General features: G+C 39.2%; 1 protein-coding gene across 1 annotated transcript in view; it reads left to right on the top strand.

Annotated features, from left to right (window-relative positions):
- LOC136873883 (glyoxylate/hydroxypyruvate reductase A) overlaps positions 1 to 23,361 on the top strand; it is a 310,829-nt gene that overhangs the window by 166,861 nt on the left and 120,607 nt on the right. The gene's annotated exons all lie outside the window — the stretch shown is intronic.

Below are 23,361 nucleotides of genomic sequence, written 5' to 3'. Positions count from 1 at the left end.
CCACCTCGCCGAACTCCCCCAATCCGCAAATGTTATGCTTGTGGGTCAGCAGATTATCTATGTAATAAGTGTCCGTTGATTAAATCTAGCGGGACAAGGAATGGAGCAGGGTCATCCCAAGGCTGTTTTAAATGCGGTGCTTTTTCCCATATTGCCAAAAATTGCCCGAATTGAATAGCACTCCCTCCTGCTCGACTTCGGGTGCAACTTCCACCAACAATCAAAAGTGACTAGTGGCTTCGGCTGAGTCGGCTAACTCACCTTTCCGAGGCTCAGCCCCAAGTAAACCTGCCGAAATCTCAGGGAAAACTCAGTCCTCTAATTTATCTTCTGAAGGTCCCAAAGAATGTCTTAAGATTGCGGCGGATCCCTCCACACCTGTTCCATTTCTCAAAATTGAATTGAATAATGAACCTGTTACTGCTCTATTAGATTCTGGTAATGTGTGTTCCATCATTTCGGCCGAGTGGTACTCTAAATTAAAATCTGTTTGTAAACTTCCTGATTTTTGTTCGTCTTCGGTTCAGTGCATTTCGGCAAACACTTCTCCATTAGAAATTTTAGATTTTCTGTATGCCAAAATTTGAATTGCTAAATTTACTTGGAAAGTTAAACTGTTTGTGGCTAAGCACTTGTCTTGCCCTATTATATTGGGAGCGGATTTCATGTCGCACACCGGTCTAGTACTCGACATTCAGAGCAAGTCGTGCACCTTCAAATTTGCGAGTAATTTCAAAATCCCTTTACTAAAATGTAATTATCATGTTCATCTGTTTCGCCTACCCAGGATGAGATGTTGTTAGACCTTAGACATCTACCTGAGGAGCAGGCTGATAGTATTCGCAAGTTGTGTCAGTCGTTTCCAGAAGTTTTCTCTTATACTCTTGGTGTTACTGACCTCATCGAATACAAGATTGAGGTTACGGATTCGATTCCTGTCCGATTTCCTCCTTATAGGCTATCCCCACCCAAAATGAAGGCTCTTAAAGAGATCATAGATCAGATGTTGAAAGATGGTATAATTCGGCCCTCTAAGTCGGCATATTCATCGCCTATTTTCCTTGTTCAGAAACCTCAAGGTGGCTTCAGGCCTGTGATTGACTATAGGGCTTTAAATTGGAAGGTGGTGTTACAATCTGTGCCCCTTCCAGACCTTCACTCTTGTTTTTCATGGTTTCGAAAGGCTAAATTCTTCACCATCTTAGACCTCAATCAGGCTTATAACCAGATACCTCTGGCTGAAGAATCTAAACATCTGACAGCGTTTGCCATGGATTGGAAGTTGTATGAGTACAACTGCGTGCCTTTCGGGCTACCCACGGGAGCAGCTGTGCTTACGAGACTGCTAGACAGGGTCTTCTTCGACTTCAAATTTGAGTATTTATACCATTATCTTGATGATGTCGTCGTATTTTCTGAGACCTTTGAAGAACATCTAGATCATCTGAAAGAGGTCCTAAGTCGCCTTCGTAAGGCAGGGTTAACGGTGAAATTTTCCAAGGTTGCTTTCGCTAAGCCTTCCATGTCATTCCTAGGGCATATTGTGTCGCCCGATGGTGTCGCTGTAGATCATTCTAGAACACAGGCCATCTGTGATTTCAAACCTCCTAAGGACATCAAAGGAATTGCCAGATTCATCGGTATGGTGAATTTCTTCAGGAAATTTATTCCTAACTTCGCTAATAGAGTGGCGCCCTTGAGCTTACTTCGTAGGAAAGGCGTCAAGTTTGAGTGGGGTCCTTCTCAACAAGCCGCTTTCAAAGATCTCAAATTAGCTGTGTGTAATGGCCCTGTTCTTCCCATGCCTGATTTCTCGAAGAAATTCATCGTCCAAACCAACGCGTCGTCGTCGGCGGTGGCTGCAGTCCTTCTTCAAGAGACTGAACTAGGGAGGCGACCCATTGCCTATGCGTCTAGAACTTTATCGGCTCAAGAAGCCAAGTATTCCATTTATGAACTTGAAGGTTTGGCAGTCTTATTTGCTCTAGAAAAGTTCTGCCCCAATTTGGAACATGTCAAATTCGACTTGGAGACTGATAACCAAGCCTTAAGTTGGATCTTAGGTAGGCCACGACGCACGGGTCGCATAGCCCGCTGGGCCATCAGAATTTCTGCCTTTTAATTTGAGGTTAGGCATATAAGAGGAACTGAAAACGCTGTTGCTGATGGACTAAGCCGCATGTTTTCTAATGATTTAGAGCACCTTGAACAGGAAGACAGTACTTCACTTCCCGAGTCCATACCTCCTGGGGTAAATGCCATTCTAACCGATGCTCCCATGTTGTTTAGGGACATCGAAAAATATCAACATGAAGATCCGACGCTGGCCCCTATCATGGAAACCCTTTCTTCTGGGGAATATGTAGTCCCTTATGTGCTGAGGAATGGTGTTTTATGTTGCCCGTCGAGGCATGATCAGAAGATGAAAGTTGTGGTTCCAGCGGTTCTAGTACCTATGATCTTCAAGTACTACCATGAGACCCCATTAGGGGTGCATTTAGGCATCTTCAAAACTCGAGAAAAGATCCGTGAAATGTTCATCTGGAAAGGTATGGACGACGAAATTCGTGAATTGGTAAAAGCTTGTAAAACCTGTTGGCTGAGTAAACCTACCATGATCACTAAGCTAGGTTTATTGTCTTCTCACCAAGCGTCACCCCCCATGAAACGTCTTTACATCGACTACATAGGACCCTTCCCCCAATCTAAGGGGAAAGCCAACAAATTCATTCTTGTGTGTGTAGATGGTATTAACGTTAAAAATTAAATAATTGAAAAAGAGGTTCAACCTATTCAATACAGAAAAGAAAGGAATGTAGTGATTACATTCTTATTTAATAGTGATTAGAAATGGGACCGGTTTCGACGCTAGTCCAGATCATCGTCAGCCGTTCAAAACATAAAAAACAAGAAAAACAATGCATATGAAAAAGAATAAGTGAACTCTGGATCGGTATAAGATGAAATATAAATTGATGATGGGGGTAGAAATTGTGAGTCAAATAAAATAAAACAGTACGTAATATTATGAAAGGTAGTACGGCACATGCAATGATAAGTAAAGTCTCTCAATGTTTATGAATAGTGGAGAACGGTCAAATGGGTCAGTTTTTACACTCTGTCAGGTACAAAGTCACAACACTATCGAACAACATATGAAGATCCATAAATATTTTGAAGTCGCAGACGAATAGATTTATAAAAGCAAACTGCTAGCTCTCGGTGATCAGCGCGGCACATCCAAGGTCATGCGCTGTGGTCTCGAACGCCAAAGTAGAATGGAGAATATCCTGAAGGTCCAGTATTTGCCTCGGTTGCGGGAAGTTAAGTACGTATATATGGAAATATACAACGCAATTCAGTATAATTGAATGAGTAATTATGCTCCTGCTGAGTTCTTGGAAAACAGTTGACTTGAAAAAACAATTGTAAAGAGAAAAAAATTTAGTAAAAAGCGCAATATCGGAAAACAAATGAAAACATATATGCACAGTGCGCTATTTTTTAAATTGAAAAAATTTAGGTCATGATTGAAGTAGTCGAAGTTGGCGCAAGACAAGAGTTAAAATTTGAATGAGGAGAACCGAAATGAAGGTAGTGGTTTTTTTTTTTTTTTTTTTAATAGAAAAGGTAGAATAAATTAATACCGGTAAAGGAAGAGTGATAGTGAAATAAGAGAAGAATAAAGGAAATTGAAGATAAATGGTAAGATAGGGAAATGAAAGAGGGGTAGTTTAGGGTGGGTTATTGGAGGTAGAAAATGTGGGTGGGAACTTTGTAAGGCATGGAAAATAGAATTGGGGTTTTGGAATTTGGAATTTTTGAGAAGAAGAATTAGGAAGTCGAAAAGGATGTTGGGTTTTTCAGAAATGTCGTTTAAATTGAAATTAGGGTTGAAGTACTGGTCAAGGTGGATAAAACAACCCTAATTTCAATTTAAATGACATTTCTGAAAAACCCAACATCCTTTTCGACTTCCTAATTCTTCTTCTCAAAAATTCCAAATTCCAAAACCCCAATTCTATTTTCCATGCCTTACAAAGTTCCCACCCACATTTTCTACCTCCAATAACCCACCCTCCTAACCCACCCTAAACTACCCCTCTTTCATTTCCCTATCTTATCCTTCTTCAACACCATTTATCTTCAATTTCCTTTATTCTTCTCTTATTTCACTATCACTCTTCCTCTACCGGTATTAATTTATTCTACCTTTTCTATTTAAAAAAAAACCACTACCTTCATTTCGGTTCTCCTCATTCAAATTTTAACTCTTGTCTTGCGCCAACTTCGACTACTTCAATCATGACCTAAATTTTTTCAATTTAAAAAATAGCGCACTGTGCATATGTGTTTTCATTTGTTTTCCGATATTGCGCTTTTTACTAAATTTTTTTCTTTTTACAATTGTTTTTTCAAGTCAACTGTTTTCCAAGAACTCAGCAGGAGCACAATTACTCATTCAATTATACTGAATTGCGTTGTATATTTCCATATATACGTACTTAACTTCCCGCAACCGAGGCAAATACTGGACCTTCAGGATATTCTCCATTCTACTTTGGCGTTCGAGACCACAGCGCATGACCTTGGATGTGCCACGCTGATCACCGAGAGCTAGCATCCTATGTGACAACCAATATACTTGATTGATAGTTGATGATGAAATGATCTAGTCAGGATTTCTTTGTGGCCTGACCTGGATGCAGGAATGGAGCAATAGGTTTTCTAGGCAGTCTACAGACCTGGGGATTATGTAAAAAGTAAGAACGCATGAGTGTGTACCCTCATTTCTCTTTTTCACTTTGTTTTCTGGTAACTAAGTTTTTGAACTCTATATTTTGTACCTTGTGGTTCAGATCTTAATTTTTTCTTACCTTAGCCACCAAGTAGTATGGCTTATCCTCTGTGTCATGGGCCTTCTGCCCTTTAGGTTTTATAAACAAGTCATGTACTGGAAGTGCTCGAGTGGGTTCAGCCTCCCTTTCATTTTGTTCTTGGCCTTTCCTTTGATCTGTTTATTTTTGTTTCCTTTACTTGGCCATATAGTATGAGCTCCAGCTTCTGCGTCCTGGATCTTTCGATCTGTTATTTAGTGTGGCTTCCCTATGAAATAAGGGTAACGAGTATGAAAGCCGTTTAAGATTTTTAGGACAGAAAGTGGTGTTCTGCTAAATGTAACAAAAGATGTTCTCTTCCTGGGAATCCTAGTCTTTTCTTATGTTGATAGATATTCTCATTAGTTTTATCTTTACATTACATATTATAATTATTGACAGTTCCACTCAGTAGAAGAAATGTTTATAAGAAAGTGTGTTTGCACATAAACACATAACACGGAGTTAACACATTATTTGTAGTTAGGCCTCCAATCCACTTCAGAGGCATTTAGATAGAAAATAATTGCTTTATTACTGACAAGAGGCCATGCCTCACAACTTTGTGAACGTTAACACACAAGATAACATGCCCAACTGGACCATCTGTTTGACTTCAACATGAACATCAAGAAAACATTTTAATGTGTATTTCCCAGTTTTAATCTCTATGTTATTCTAATTCATTGTTTCTTTTTTTTTTTTTCTGAAGATGACTCGGAGCTAGTTGAAACGTCAAATTAATTTCCCCTCATCTTATAGGATGATATTGATTGTATTAATGTAAGAGTTCAACCGTCAATATGGATAAAATGAAATTGATAGTCTGTAAGAGGTGTTCTGACATGAATTCATTAATGTAACTTCGTGAATCTAATTTGAATTTGGGGCCCATTAGGCCATTGTAATCTGTAAATGGAAAATTGTAGTCCGGGATTTGATACCCTTCCATTGTGTTTGAACTTAAAACTGAGGGTTGTACTCCCACTAGAAAGGTAATGCTCTCAGTCTGAGGGCTTACCGAGCTCGATAGCTACAGTCGCTTAAGTGCGGCCAGTATCCAGTATTTGGGGTTCGAACCCCACTGTCGGCAGCCCTGAAGATGGTTTTCCATGGTTTCCCATTTTCACTCCAGGCAAATGGTGGGGCTGTACCCTAATTAAGGCCACGGACGCTTCCTTCCCACTCCTAGCCCTTTCCTGTCCATCGTCGCTGTAAGACCTATCTGAGTCGGTGCGACGTAAAGCAACTTGCAAAAAAAAAAAAAAAAAAAAACTGAGGGCTTGATTCCCCTCTTCTGAAATTAATATAAGAAGCTCTAACTTCCTGGTAATATGGTCCATAGATCGAGTCTCTTTCGAGATTGTATTTTATTCATAAACTTATGTGTAGGTTGACATGTTGATCTGATATGGACTTGAAGTCTTATTTTATGTAAATGGGAGCTTCTGTCCTCTAGTGAAAATCTTAAGCTCCAGAGGTTGTCTCCGTTGTTCCTTAAGTTGTTACATTTTTGTTTGTTGTTCTTATCTGTTGAAAAGACTTCCAGCAAATAAAAGAAAAGAAAAATATTGGAAGATTTCCAACAAATATTTTTCAAAATTTAATCTTTGGTTCATGCTTTGTCCAGTCATTTATTTCTCATGCTTCTTTCCTTGTCTTATTATTGCATTACTTTTGTCAAACTGAAAACCTTAAAGGTTAATGTCATTATGAATGCCATAATTACAGTCTTCATAATCAATATTTAGGAAGAACTAACAGTACCTGTTAATTTTATATTGAGTATTATTTGACAGAGAAATTGAGTGAGTGTCAAGCCAAGAACACAGTTGTTGCTTAAGCTTCTCCCAGGGTGGTATTGAGAATGCTACGTTGCAATGTTCACCGACCTTCTCTTGCTTGGAACTATGTAGTGTCAATAAAGGCGACAGTGGTGACAGTGTGGGTGGCACTAGCAGTGAGTAAAACAATAGCCCCAGCAAATTGCTAAGGCTGGCAATAAGATAGCTTCTTAGAAGAAACTGGAAGCTGGCCAGCAGTAAAGAAGACACCCAGAATGATCTGGAAGTGGAAACTGAGAGAATTTTCTACCGGCCTAAATAAAGATCGGAGCTGGCAAGTTTGTTGAGTGAGTTACTAGACAATTGCAAGTCAGTATATCCGACTGGAGTGAGATGGTTTTGATTACAATTACATGACATGCAGTAAGCTGTGAAATGAAATGTTCTGGGAATGAGACTGCACTGTGGAGGTTATGTTGGAGAGCAGGAGTTTGGTGTGCAAGAGAGATGGGTGTTCAGTTATATTCGTGAGTACAAACTGTGTGAAATAAAAAGCTCATATATAAGTGAACTTGTAAATAACTGTAAATAGTAGTTTCATAAATTTAGTCAATAGTAAAACAATCTCCCTCTCTGTGTAGTAATTTCATTTTTAAGAATGCTGATAATACTCTGCAATATTTTATTAACTCTCTTCAAAAAACAAATAATATTTTGCAAAATTATAATCGACCACTTCCCATCACCGCTCTGCATGAGGGGTTTTGGACCTCCAACAGCAGGTTTATATTTTAGGCATTGTCATTATGCCTTTCGAATGTACACAATATTCATGTATCAGGTTTTTGTCATCGTCTGTCTTATTTATGTATTTACAGAAGTGTACAGCAAATCGCATTCTTCTCATGAGTTAGAACTCAAATCTGTACTTATTATATCAGATTCTATCAAACTAATATTATCAAAGAGTTTATCACTATCCCAGTTATACTTCACCTTTCCTGGTGTTTTGAATGGCGTTTAGTGCCTGGAGTGTCCGAGGATATGTTCGGCTTGCCAGGTGCAGATCTTTTTGATTTGATGCCAGTAGACGACCTGCATGTCACGATGAGGATAAAAAGATGATGAAGACGACACATACACCCAGCCCCCATGCCAGCAAAATTAACCAATGATGGTTAAATTTCCCGACCCTGCCGTGAATCGAACCCGGGACCCTTGTGACCAAAGGCCAGCACGCTAACCATTTAGCCATGGAGCCGGACATTTCCCATAATTAAGTGGTTCTATATAGCAAATTTTCACTGCATAGATCTGTAATTATTTCTGTGTTTCCTCATTTTATTTTTTACTGCATTGGTGATATTTACTTAGGGCGACACTCGGGATATAAAAATCGATATTTTGGTCATATTGGTGACATTTTTTAATGACTGAAATTGAAAGGATTGAGTTTCTTTTTTCTTGTCATAAAGTTCTTTTACTGAATTCTAACAATTTATCACTGTAATAAGGCTTTGTTTGCAAATTGTAATTTTACATTTAAATCCAAATTTTCTCCCATAATATTCTGCCAAATGTAACAAAATTGGTATGGTATATTTATCACAGCTATATTAAGAAGCCTGTGTATGGAATTTTTTATTGCAGAATGTTTTCAAGTAGTAGGGAGTTTTTAAGTCCAAAATTTTAGAACGTAAAAATTACGCAAACTTTAGTACGATATATCTCCTTATATAAATTATGTACAGAAAAATTGATACATAGTGCTTTTAAAAGAAGTGTTATCTACCTGATTATGAATTTACATTAACTTGTTAAATACATTTCATGAAAAAATGGAATTAAACATTTCAGAAGAAAAAAATTTATTTTGGAAAAACTACTAATTATATATGAAAGAAATGTTTGTGTTATCTCTATTTTTATGTTGGTGACATTTCCACAAAGTTTGATGAAAATCCATGCATTAGGTAAAAATATCTTTTATCTCCGGAGTGTCGCCTTAAGTCACTTTTCTCTTAACATAATCCCAAATGAGATCAATTGAATTGAATTTACAATGAGCAACTATAACATGTACCATGTTACACGCATGGCAGTCTAGGTTGTTTTATATTATTAGAGGGTGGATTTATATGCACTAAAACCAGCAAAATAAGCTTGCATTTATGCACTAAAAACAGGAATATATGCACTATTGCATACTATGAAAAATGCCTTGGTTTTCCTCTGTGTATAAGGTTGGTTCTCCAAATATCCACTGCTGAAGTGGAATACATGTAGCTGCTTTTTCGTTTGATATGATTGCTAGTGGTTACTGGTCTTCATGTCTTCATACAACGAAGAGATGAAAGTATTATGTTATAGATCCAATGCAGCAGGGGCTCCGGACAGCTCGCAATGCACTGAACAGGCTTGCCAATGTCGGCGCATTTTCCAAAGATACTGAATAACAGAAAAGATGATAGATAGGTTATAGCTACAAAATATTGGTCTGCACAAGACAATGTTGATAAAATCGGGCTAGTGAAAATACAAAAGGAACAAACAATATGGTGACATTATTTAGTTTGAGGATGTCTGCATTTTATTTCTTCTATAAAAGTAAAAGAACATTTTGGAGTTGGCGAGTTGGGTCCTGTCCCATATCTTGGAAGAATCTCTCCTCTCTGCTAGTGCATTGTAAAACATTTTTCTATGATTTCAACATATGAACCAAATACCTAAATGCCACCAGAAAAATGTTACACATTGCAAAATATTGTGGACTGTCAACAACAGTGCGTTGTAAAGGATTCCAGCAATGAATGGAATGTTTAAATATTATTTAATTTGCTTTGTTGTTCCAATTTGAATACCGATATACTGTATATGTATGCTGTTTTGTATAAAATGATAAGAAAACTGCAATTATACATTTATGTGCACGTATGTCAAGAATATGCTTGTAAAGTATGTATGCATTTATATGCACTATAAAATTTATTCTATTTTATTCTATTCTTATTCTATTTCAAATGATAAAAATTTTATTTCTTACGTGTATATTATATTTTGAAACAAACAAAACATGCTGTAACCATACAAAAGTAAGATCTCCCGATTTAAGGTTAAGAAATTTCCGTTAAATTATTAGTAATATTAATGTAGTGAAAATCATGTTATTTGGTTCATTTAAAATGTAAGAACATAATATTATAAGAAGAATTTGTAGTAGGGAATATTGTATCTGTGTATCTTTATATTGGTGTAACTTTAATTTGGGGTAAGAGTCTGCACATGGCATGGCAGTGTAGATTGCTCAAGATTGTGCAGTGAGTTTTCTATGATATATGTCCCAAATACCATTTCTAGATGATATTCTATACAACATCCTAACCTCTTTTTTCATTTTGGCTAGTTTGTTGTTTCACCACCTTACTTTTTTTGGTGTTTTTCTTTTTTTTTTGAGAGAACATTTGTCATGGAACGAGTCTATGATGGCCTCCTCTAATAGTTCTACTGCCTTATCCAATTCTTTCTGTCCTCTCACCTTAGTTGGAAGTTTGCACAGCCTTCCCTAGAACTTCTCTGTATATATCCCAGTTAGTTCTTGTTTGGGTCTCTGTACATCTCAATCCCATATAGTCTTGTATCTATTGCAAATTGGATGTGCTGGTGGTCTGCCAGTGATGGTTCCTCCAGCACCTTCCAGTCTTTAATAAAGTTTGCAATATGCGTAGTGCTTAGTGTAATGTCCATTACCTCCCTACGATTTTTTATTTATAAATGTAGGCTTGTTTCCTAGGTTTAGTATCGTCAACTCAGTTCCAATAATAAACCTTAGTAAAGATTCACCTCTTGCATTGCAGTTCATGCTGCCCCATGACGTGTGGTGTGAATTTGCATCTGCTCCAAGGACTAGGTGATCACCTTTCCTCTTTGCGTTACAAATTAGGTTCTTAACTTCTTCTGATGGGGGCTGATTAGTTGAATCATATGGGAGATATGCAGAGCCTATGGTTATTTCTCTGGGACCTTCCCAATTTCCACGTTTTATCATGGCTGCCACTAAGTCCTTTGAACAATTTTCCTGCAACAGAAGGCACTTTAGTTTTCTGCTCACAAGTAAACATGTTCTAGGCATATTCGATGTAGTATCGTACATTAGCTTACCTCCAGATTCTGCCAGTCCTGCTACTCTGTCCTTAACTACCCATGGCTCTTGTATGAGAGCACATCGATAGCCTCGGACTTTGAACTTCCTGACGAATTTTTTTTTTTTTTTTTTTTTTGACGTCGCACCGACACAGATATGACTTATGGCAACCATGGGATAGGAAAGGACTAGGAAGTGGAAGGAAGCAGCCGTGGCCTTAATTAAGGTACAGCCCCGGCATTTGCCTGGTTTGAAAATGGGAAACCACAGAAAACCATTTTCAGGGCTGCCGACAGTGGGGCTCGAACCCACTATCTCCCGATTACTGGATACTGGCCACACTTAAACGACGTCAGCTATCGAGCTCGGTCTGACGAAATTGGCCACAGCTGATATTTTATGTTGTAGGTTGGCATGTAGAACTTTCAGTACCATACTTGACAACGTTAGGTTCTGTTATTCCCTTAATTACTTGAAATTTGATCTGCCCAAGTCTAAGCTTGGCATTAAGGCCTCTCTTCTTGAGCTCAAATCTCTTTCATTAAGGACCAAAACAATTGTCCTTCCTGTGTCGTCAATAGTTGTTGCATTCAGCACTCTCCACTCTTTTGTCGGAAGTTTGGTGTCATGCTGATGTATCCTGACAAGCACATCATCAACCTACATCTTGCCAGATGGAGGAGGAAACTTGGTGATGACCTTTGTAGTATTCAGCATCTTCTTGGCTTCTGCCACCTCCAAATTCTCCCTTTTCCAAGGGTTGCAATTGGCCACTCTCTGTTACAGCCAGCTTTTAGTTTCTGGATTTGCACAGATCAGTACCATTGCTCCACTTTCCAGCCTTGGAGACTCAAGGAAGCCTGGAAGGCATCCGTCCGACAGCGGTTTCATTTGTGCTATCAGAGCAGATGAAAGTTCCTTCACGTCTTCCTCCTTCAGTTTCCCATCTGGAAAGGTTTTAGGTATTATTGCTACCTTGATTGAAGTTAGTCTTTCCAAAAAGGACATGACCATCTCTTCTTTCTGTTTCTTGGCAGGCGGTTTTGTAGCCGAACTTGATGACGTACTATCCCCCAACTATGGCCTTTTGGGTGTTGTCGGAGGGATAGCCTCTCGCCAATCACTGTTCCTTGGCTTCTTCTCCGTCCAAGTTCCAGCTGCTATTTTGGCTTCCTTCCTTGCTCTCTTCCATTCCTTGTAATATGCACTGTTGCGAGGTGGTTTGTCGATATAAAATCTGTTGATTTTCGATGCAGAAATCTTCAGTTCTGTCTCTACAGGCGTTCCTGGTTTGCTTGTGGTAGCAGTCTGCTCTACTGGAGCTTCTGTTGCCTTTTCTTGTTTTGAGTCGGCAACAGCCTGTCCAATTGGGACTTAAGTCTCGATTTTTGCATCTTGGGCTTGCTCCCGGATCTGCTCTACTGGAGCTTCCATGGCTTCCCTTGATGTCGAAGTTTTTGAAATTGGTTCTTTATAAGCATCCGTATTTCAATCAATCATAGGGTTTTTGCCCCTTCTAGGGTCCTGAGGCATACAGCCAGACATTGTCCTCCCGCAACTCAGGCTCTTCGTAGCCAGGTTTGTTCCCCCTTCAGTAGGCCTAGTCACGTGGTCTCCACTTGTCATTATCATGACTGAGTTCACAGCCATGACTTTCCCCCTAGGTTGGGATCACCCCTTTCCTAACCTGCGGCTCGTCCAGGCTATGTAGAGCAAAGTGATGTGTTGGTTCCAGCACCCCACAGTGAGCCTTCACCTCAATCACCAACCCCACTTCACCTGAACCACCGTATCACGCATGTGGAGGAACGATGGGTGTCTCTCTAGCATGTGTGGGTGAGGCCTCCACTTCCAAGCCTCGACTTGGGCTAGTAACAATCACAATGCCTCAAGACGTTTTCTGGCAATACCTGTTTTTAGTCTGCAAGAAGGTATTTTATTTCCCTCAGACCCTCCAGAGAAGTCCACAGGGCCCCCCTATCCGCCACCTAGGACGTGCCCGCTAGGGGAATAGGTAAGGAAACCCCCACGGATAGAATAGGCTTAGCCTCTGTATCATTGGGCCATAAGCCCACTTCGGGTTTTATTTATTTGTATAAGGACCTAGCCTTTTGTTTATGGCCAGTAATGTTCAACCTTTTCCTTTTACACTAAGGCCAATTTAGTATGGATAATTCTGTTGGTGTGCTTCAGGATTTCAATGGCTTCCCTCTGTTGCCGGGCGTGATAAGTCACAGTAGTTGACAGTACTTCTGTGTCGCTGTACTGTATGTCATGGACTGCTAGCAGCGAGTGTTCAGCGACGGATGATCTATCTGTCTGTCCCAGCTGGCTATGTCTGTTATGCTCCTTCAGTCGTGTGGCGATGCTGCGTTTGGTAGTGCCTATGTATACCTGGCTGCAGCTGCACGGGATCTTGTAGACACCTGCTGTGGAGAGAGGATGGAGCCAGTCTTTGGCAGACCTAAGCAGTTCCTGGATTTTCTTCGTCGGCCTGTATATGGTTTTAACCCCATGGGACTCCAGTAGCCTCCCTATTCTATCAGTTACTTTCTCAATATAAGGCAGAAAGGCTTTAGCTGCCGGCCGCTCCTCTTCTTTCTTCTTGCTTGATGGACATCAGGGATGGAGTGCTCGCTGGATATCTTTAGGGCTGTACCCATTAGTGAGTAGAGCCCTATTGAGGTGGCTGAGTTCCTCGTCTAAGTGCTGAGGTTGACAAATTCTCTTAGCACGGTCGGCTAGTGTCTTAATCACTCCGTATTTTTGTCGTGGGTGGTGGTTGGACGTCTTCTGAAGATAGCGGTCTGTGTGGGTCGGCTTGCGGTATACTGTGTGTCCCAAGTTTAAATCGGCAGTCTTCATTACCAGAACATCGAGGAAAGGGAGCTTTCCCTCGTTTTCTGTCTCCATAGTGAACTGAATACTGGTGTTAATACTATTCAGATGCTGTAGAAACAGCTGTAATTGTTCCTTTCCGTGGCTCCAGATCACAAAGGTGTCATCTACGAAGCGCAGCCACACCTTAGGTTTCAGTGGTGAGGTCTCGAGTGCTGTTTCTTCGAACTTTTCCATATAGAAATTTGCTATCACCAGACTCAGAGGACTGCCCATGGCGACGCCGTCCACTTGTTCATAGAAATTGCCATTCCACAGGAAATAGCTTGTCGTGAGGCAATGGTTGAATAAGTTGGTAATGTCCTCGGGAAAAATCCGAGTGATGTGGTCCATGGCCTCATTCACAGGAACCTTAGTGAAGAGTGAGACCACGTCAAAGCTGACAAACAGGTCTTCGGCTTCTAACTGGATGTTATTTGGTTTCTCTATGAAGTGGCCTGAATCTCTGATGCACGACTGTGTGCCACCGATGTACGGTTGTAGTAAGGTGGCCAGATGTTTAGCAATATCATAGTTCAGTGATCCAATAGCACTCACGATGGGCCGTAGAGGTATGTTGTCCTAGTGTACCTTGGGTAAGCCGTATAGCCTCGGAGGTAGAGCTTCACTTCTGGAGGTTTCCTTCTTCACACTGTCTGGCAATGAAGAGGCCTTAATAAGCCTATTGGTGTTACGAAGAATCCGATTGGTTGGATCTTTTGGTAGTCTGCGGTAGGTCTCTGGGTCCAAAATCTCCGATATCTTCGCAATGTATAGTAGCCATGATGACGGTGGCGTTCCCTTTATCCGCGGGAAGAATGAGTACACTCTCGTCCATGTTCAGACTTTTGATGGCCTTCCTCTCTTGAGCCGTGAGGTTGCTCGTCGGTGCTGGTGCCTTTCTGAGTATCCGTGAGGCTTCATGGCGAATTTTTTCTGCCTGGTCAGATGGTAAATTACGAATAGCAGCTTCGATATTCGCGACGATCTCCTCCGCGGGAATCGAAGGAGGGGTAACCGCAAAGTTTCCTCCTTTAGCCAGTAGAGAGGTTTCTGTCTCTGACAGGCCACGGCTAGTCAGGTTGACAATTGTCCGTGAGGTATACAAGGCAGGCGTAGTCTTAGGCGCGGGACGGTTCTCTTGATATCGCTCGAACTTTTTCTTCTGCCGGTTGGTCGACTGATCGAATGTCGAAGTCAAGGAAAAGTAGGTGATACGATCTGCTTTTTCCCAGTCCTGTGGTGAAAGTGTGGCGCTCAGAAGATAATGCAGCTGTAAAAGCGCCTAATCGACAGTAGCAAGCTTCTTGCGTGTGGAGCATATACGTTCCCGCAGCAGTGAGCGCTCCGTTCTATCGTAGATGCGATGTGACTGGGCAGAGCTGAAGCGTCTCTTCATTCTCAGAAATTTGGGCACTATACCTAAATCTCTGCATCGGAGAAGAAAAGTGAGTGAAGACAAGAGCTGCGCCTTCTTCTTACGTAGTTTTTCGAAGCGACGGAATGAGTTTGAAATTTCCTCCCCGTAGAGGCGATTCATGTAGCAATTGAGGCTTTCACGGCCGGCGTTACAAATCATGTCAGCGTTTTCCGGACTTGTTAAATTTAGGATTCATAACTTGAAGAAAGGCATTTAAATATGAATTATGTATAATTTTAAACAGTGATATGATTGACTTTTTTAAAAATTTGACTATTGTTTAAATATTGTGATGAACTAATTAAATATTTAAATATCAAATGATGATGTGAAAACAAGGTTTTAGCTCATATCAAAATTGAGATTGAATCATAAATCAGCACTGATAAAAATAAAATCCATTGGTTAATGCTAAATAATTTTCTGATTTATCGAACAGATATTTTGATGAATTACTTTCTCTTTTCTTGTGCATTAAATTAGGTTAACAAACTTGTTATTTTAATATTTTTACATGTGTGAGTAATTGATTTCTAGGCTATTATAACTTAGTCTTAAGTGGATTTTTGCGATCTTTGATGTTACATGCGTTAGAAGAATATGCGGTAGGATGAAGACATTATCCGGTATTGAATTATGTCTCATTGAGGTCGAATGTCTCTTCTGAAGTCACTGAAAGCCAAATTATTTGCATGAAGAATTACCCTGAGAGTTTAATGAGCAGTCAGAGTATTTTTTATTTGCGTCGGACCTAGACGCGGGAAGGGCGCAAGTAAAATTATTTGGCGCTCCAACGTGGGACAAGAAGAGAAAGGTACCGTGAGATTAGAAAAGAAAAATACCTCCGTATAAAAATATTTGATACCCCAACGTGGAGCTTGCAGAGAAAGACACCACGGGCCAAGAAGAGAAAAGCGCAGACAAAGAGGAATTTTTGATACCAAAGTGGAGCTTGAAGCGAAAGGTATAGCTATGTAAAAATATTTGATACTCCAACGTGGAACTTAAGTAGAAGAGAAAGACAACGTAGGATTTGAGAGGAAAGGTATAGCCAACGAATAGAAATTGTTGATGCCACAACATGGAATTTGAAGGGAGAGAGACGCTAAGAATAAAATTTTTGACACCACAGATTGAGACTTGAAGAGAGATACCATTGGAGAATTCGGATTGCAGATTATGAGAATCACAATAGAAGGAATGCAAGAAGTAACAAAGGATATTATTTTTTCTTGATGATGATATGAAATGAATTTTTTCAATATTATGAAATATGATAGAATTAGATGTTGATATTATATCATTTTCTTAGTATATAAGTTGATAATGGTTGAACTATATGATGAGAATTATTTTCAAATTTTTATGGGGTTACCCGTGGAACGCAGAGGTGAAAGAAGGTGCCGGGGTGAATGGGTCTAACTACAATGTCAAGAAAAGAATTTAAAAACTTAAACTGAAGGTTATATTTTCAAAAAATAACTAATTTAACAACTTTTCACTTAGTGAGATAACAGTAACATATCAGGTATCATGACCAAGTTTAGACAAGTCAAGAAAATCCAAAATTTAGTGACTGTTTAGTAATCTGGGCTTCCAGCCCCTCGCTTGACAATTCTTGAGCACTCAGCTCAAATTTACAAAAGCGCACAATTTACTCAAGGGCAGAAATACCCTAACACCTGGAGCACTAGCTCCGTAATTTACAATATCAAGCCTCCTAGAGGCACTTTTACAACACTTGAAAAAGAGCTAACGTGCTCTCCGTTTTCCAAGCCTACTCAAGGCAACATAACATGAAGATCCAAAAATCACTGGCCTTACAAGGCACTATTTACAAATAGAAATCTTATTACACAGAGGTATCTATTACCCAACCTACAGGGCCTTAGTGAAAAAGAACAGGTTAAATAAACGGCCCGAGTACAACTTGAATGGAGTCGAGAATTGAGCTCCCAAAAGATGTAAAGACCTATAGGGCGCTTGGCCGATGAAACAGGGGCTAATCCCAAACTACTGAGGTTGCTCGGATGGAAATAACTTTAATACATTGGAGAGACAAAAACGTAGCACCTGAAACCAAGATGAAGTGGAGCTCGAGAGGGTATACCACTCTCTATCCCCGGTTTACAATTAAAGATTTATGAAATTTTTACATGAGCCGAAAGGAGATTTACATTTTAGAGAAGTAGGTTACATAGTTAAAGTTTTGAACCTTTCTCTCGGGTTAAACTGCAGAGCTAGCAAGAAATGAAGATGTTAAGTGGCCATTACCTGGTAGAAGTTCTCGCAGCTGACGAAGAGGCCTCCCGCTTGACACACACACTAGTTCAGATGACGATCAGTTGGCCAAGAGACGAGAAAATCCGCAGTTTATAAACCCTCGGGGGAAGTTCAAGACCTTTCACGAATAAACCAGCCACACCCTCTCAATTTTATTGGTGGATTTAAAAGTTACACTCAAAATCAAAGAAGACGATGGTGATTGGTAGAAAATTAATTACAGAAATTAGGGATTGGCTGGATTCAGAACTGGCGGAAATAAAAGATAAATATTGCCAACCCAAAAATAAATGAACATCAATTAGTAAAAAAACTTATGAATACAAAACTTATTTACATCAAAGTTCATTCACTTCGCACCAGGTGCATGATCATAGTTTTTCAGCAGTGACATCTATGGAAGAATGTCCAAACTTCTTGATGAAGGGCAAACAAAACAAGTAGAATTCAGTTAGTTCAGGAAACTTCAAAGTAACAAATTTCTATCAGATTTTAGTGGTGACATCTTGTGAGTAAAGGTTTAAGTAGGTCTACTTTCAAGTTCACGGTTCCTCCAGAAGAGGAGTTCTTTTAGGCGCAAGATTTAAATGTGCGGCGTAGAGGTGTACCTCCCGGTACAATAATAATAATCATCTTGAGATGAGCTAACAGAAACAGAACCTAAATTGTTTAAGTCAGAGTTGGTTGGATTGGTATGGTCATATTCATTTCTAGGAAGGCCCATATATCTATAAATGAGAAAAAGTTGTAACTAATTGTTAGTAGATAAATTTGAACTTAATTATAAGTAGACTTAAGTGATTGAAGGACTTATAAGATTTTTCTTAGAGTCACATATACAAGTAGAGAACTTAGAGAAACTTACAGAGAATTTGATAGGATATTAGAGGAATTAGACAAAAATTAGATGAAAACATGGCTAATCAAGTTAGAGCTCAGTTAGAGCAGTTCCAAAAAGAGCAAGAGGAAGAATTACAGAGGAGAGATGAGAAAATAAGGAGTAAAGAGGAAAAGATAGAGAAAACACGAGAGGAGCGGAAGGGAATGTTAGAGATTCTGCAAGAAATGGTCAGAAAAAGGAAGAAAAGGGGCAAGAACTGAAGGAAGAAAGAAAAATAGAAAGGGAAGATAGAGAAAAACAACAAGAATTGTTGCAAGAATTAATTAGAAAACAGGAAGAAAGGAGCGAGAACTGTCAGAAGAAAGAAAAAGAGAAAGAAGGGAAGATCTTAACAGACAAGAGGAATGGCGACAGGAGCAACTAGAGCAAATTGGAAGAATGGAAGAGAGACAGAAAAAGATGATGGAAGTCGAAGGTGGAAAAATTTGATTAATTATATCGGAAATTAAGAATGATATAATAAATATGCGTACAGAGATGACTGAAATCATGGAAACTAAGAATAAGGAAGTTTACGAGGAGGTATACAGAATCGGAGAGGGATTGGCGGTGAACAGAAACGTCATCCAGACCTTAAAAGAGGAAGAAATAAAGAAACGAACAAGTGACATTGAAGGCTTAAAAATCACTTTCAACAGAGATGTGAGCAGTATCAGGAGGAGGTAATTAAACTGAACACTAACCGGACAATGGAAGTAAACTTTATTGTGGCCAGAGACCAGGTAGCTGAAAAAAATATGAATAATAAAAGAAGAGATGGAACATGGTAGAAATCAGACCAATCAAAGAATTGAGAAAGCAGAAGAGATATTAAAAACAACTTACGAAAGAAATGCGAGAAATACGGACAGAAAATCAGATGGTGAGATACGTAATGTCAAGTTGCAACGAGAACAGAAGGCAATTGAGCTACAAATTAGCGAAAGAGAAACTACGTCAACAGGAACAGCAGATTCAAATCGACAGGGTAATGACATAACGTTTGGAAGTAATCATAATGGTAGTCGAGCAATAATCAACATCATTAAAACATACGACAACAGACCCAAACACTTTGATAATACTGCGACACTATCGCCTAAGCAATTTCTTAGAGAAATGGAGGAACATTTTCGGGAGAATAGGGTCCCAGAAGATACAAATGTAGGCATGATTGAGAAGCACTTAGACTCAAATCCGAATATCTGGTCTCAAGCCTTCAAATATAGTTTTCAGGACTATGGGGAATTTAACATTGCATTCCTCAGACGATTTTAGAATCCAGAGACGCAACAACAACTGAGATTAGAATTATATGCGAGGAAGTATGCTTCAACTGGCCAAACACGGTTTAGCGATTACTTCGCTTACCAATTTCACCGATTCCAGGACTTGGATACAGCACCAACTGAGGTTGAGGCAGTAAAAACTATACAGAAATAATTTCCGCCTGAAGTGCAAAAATTGTTAGCGGCCGCAAATGTTGAAACAGTGGTGGATATGGAAAATATCCTGAGGCAGCTAGACATGACATCAACGTACCCAGCAAACAGGAATATATGAAATGCGATTCTAGAAGAGGCAGTCAGCACCATAACACAATAAAATTTGAGTAATCATAAAACTAGAAAACCAGAAAATAATTCGAGAAATTTCGAAAGAGGAAGAGAGAAGGAGCCTGAGAAATGTATTTGCTGTTAGAATGGTAACTCAAGCGGAAGATACAGCCAGAATAACAGATATGTACCTTATCGCAGAGTAAACCCAAGATTTAGAGGGAATAAAAACTGACGGTATTATCGTGCAAGGCCAAGTTATTACTATAGGCGAGGACAGAATAATTGTGATCGAAATTATGATAATAGAAGATATATTCAAGAATTGCAAGAGATGACGCAAAATAAAGGAAAATGGGAGAGTGCAATTTGAGAAAAAGACATCAGTGGAGATACTGAAGGCGCGGAAATCCTGGAATTGCAAAAATATAAGTGCAGAAAAGCTGAAGAAAACAGGCTGAACCCAAATGCCCCAGAATTCAGTGTAAGCTCAGAGGCATCTGAGAGGGAAAAAACCCGCCGATTGCAAATTGAATAGAAATCTATAAAACGATAGGAAAGCAAAATTCATAGTTGGATTATAGCGCAAGTCGATTATTGGGATATACAGCCAGATGAGCTAATAGAAGACAATACCACGAAGTTGAGAAAGCAGAAATATAGTTTACCAGTAATAATTGTGATGATAGCTGGAATGAAATTTCATTGTTTGGTAGATTCTGATGCAAGTATAAGTGTGATGTCACATGCACTATTTCAAGAGGTAAACGAAAAGATCCACTTACCAACGATACCTGTACCTGCTGTGAAGATAAGAGGAATAATTCCTGACAGCACAGTGGAATGTAAAATACAGGCATATCTTAAAATATTGCTAGGGAAGCAAAAATTTGAACATCCATTTATTGTAATGAAGAAGATAAAATACAACATCATTTTTGGCATAGATTTTATATTAAAAGTCGAATGAACATTGACATGGAAAAACAAGAGGTCAGATTCCCGATAGTGGAAGATAATGGAGTAGAATCGGTCGAAAGAGTTCAATTAAGTAACACCATGGACGTAAATGGACATCTAAAGGTAGAAGGAACGGAAGTCGAAAACGTCTCAATTCAAAACCGAGGAATGGACGAAATATAGTGTCATAATAATATTGATTTGGCATTAATTGAGAAAATTGAAAGGATAATCACTATAGAAGAGGAGGAAAAAGAAAACCCAGAGATCTGGAGAAGTATTTCAGAAGCAGCAATATCACGAGCAGAGGAGGGAAATTATATGAGATTCTGAAGAAGCATACGGAGGTATTCAAGAATAAACCAGGGCAAATACCCAACTTTAAATATAAATTAATGGTAAATGGCTGGACACCTTATAGAGGGAAGATATATGATATACCTGGAAAATATTCCCAGGAGGTAAAGAAAATTATAGACGAGATGCCAGCTGATGGAATAATTGCCAAGACAACTACTCCTTAAATCCTTTAGTGATCGTAAAGAAAAGCAACGGTAGCTTGAGGGTGTGTCTCGATATCAGGGAGTTGAATGAAAAGCTTATACCGGAGTATGATCAGGTACTGAAGGTAAAGGATATAGTAAAGAAATTTAGAAACACGCGATACTTTTCTAGCATGGATTTCACATAATCTTTCCATCATATAGTATTGGAAGAGAAGTCAAGGCTACTGACAGTGTTTATGTTTAACAACCAGACATGCATAATTCGATTGCCATTTGGTCTAAAGAATAGCTGTGCAGTGCTAATCAGAGCCCTAGTAAGGAACCTGACAGCTGAAGTTAAAGGATATGTGAATTGTTACATCGATGATTTGGTTTTAGGGAGCCAAACATTTGAGGATCACTGCAAAAAATTAGCAAAATTGCTGGAGAACCTAGAGAAAACGAGATTTAAGGTCAATCTACCAAAATCTAAATTCTGTCAAGCACAAATATGGTTAGTTGGTCACGTGATAGATGGTGAAGGGATAAAGCCTAACCCAGTAAAAAATAAAGCGATCTGTGAATTTCCACGTCCCACAAGAGTATAGCAGGTTAGACAATTCTTGGAAATGACACAATTCTTTTCTGACCACTGTGAAGGATATACTGAAATAGCGGCACCATTACAAGAGCTGTTAAAAACAAATGATAAGTGGAAGTGGAATGAAAAGACAGATCAGGCATTTTTCCAAATGAAAGAGCTAATGAGACAAAGCATAAAACTGGGATACCCAAATTACGAGAAAGAATTTATTATTCAGGCGGATGCATCAAACATTGGTGTAGGAGCATGCTTGTACCAGGAAGAAAGGAGATGACAAGAAGCGAACATATCTAGCTTTCACAAGTAGGAAGTTGCGGAAACATGAGCACATTACACTACTACTGAACTGGAATTATTAGCAATTGTACATGCACTACAGCAATGGAGAAGAATAATCTACGGATATCCTGTTACTATAAGAACAGACCATAAAGCCCTAACATTTGTATTAAAGGCAGTCGTGGTAAGCAAAAGGGTGACGAGGTGGATACTTTTCACCCAACAATTTAAATTAAATGTTGAGCACTGTGAAGGTAAAGATAATATACTAGCTGATGCCTTGAGTCAAAATCCAACAGATCAAGAGGTGAATACCTTGCAGATAGAACTGGACCAACAGGACGAAGAATTGTTAGGGAGACTGCAAAATTTGGAAGAAATACGGAGATCAGATAAAATTTTAAAATTAATCAATGATAAATTAACGGAAGATAAGACCAAAACTCCTTTAAAGCAAAAATATGAACTGGTAGATGGGTTATTAACTAAGTACATTGACAGTACCAAAGAAAAGAAACGAGTCATAATACCACATGAGATACAGAGGAGTCTTATATGGCATACCCGTAAGATCACGGGTCATGCAGGTATTGACAAAGTGATATGCACTATTCTTGAGAAATTCACATGGACAGGATTAAGGAAATTGGTCAGAAATACCATCAAAACATGTGATATATGTCAGAGAGTGAAACATAATTATTAACTCAATAGCCATCAGCCAATTGCAATTTTACCGTTGAGATCAAAAGAAATATATGCAATCAATATATTCGGTAAGCTCCCTACGGCAAGGAAAGGACGGAAATATATAGTGGTCATAATGGGCGTATTCTCAAGATATATATCACTACAGCCAATACAACGGGCAATTACAAAGCAAATAATGCAATGCTTGATGCATAAGGTGTTGCCTGAGATGGGAAAACCTAGCAAGATCTTAACAGACAGGGGAACACAGTTCACATCACATCAATTTCGGGAGCAGATGAAAGATTTAGGCATAAGACATATATTATGTTCTGTAAGACACCCGTCAGCAAACCCAGTTGAGAGATATATGAGGGAGATAGCGAAATTCTGCCAGATATATTGCAGCAAATGTCATTGGAGGTGGATTGATGTGCTCAGAATAATTAAATAACACGGTAAACGAATCCACCGGACAGATCCCTAATGTGGTACACAATAATAAATATCCACAAAGATCATGGG

The sequence above is a fragment of the Anabrus simplex genome, chromosome 5 (assembly GCF_040414725.1).
Source record: "Anabrus simplex isolate iqAnaSimp1 chromosome 5, ASM4041472v1, whole genome shotgun sequence".
NCBI lineage: Eukaryota > Metazoa > Arthropoda > Insecta > Orthoptera > Tettigoniidae > Anabrus > Anabrus simplex.
The sequence above is the reverse complement of the archived record's forward strand: the minus strand, read 5'-3'. Positions and strand labels throughout refer to the sequence as shown.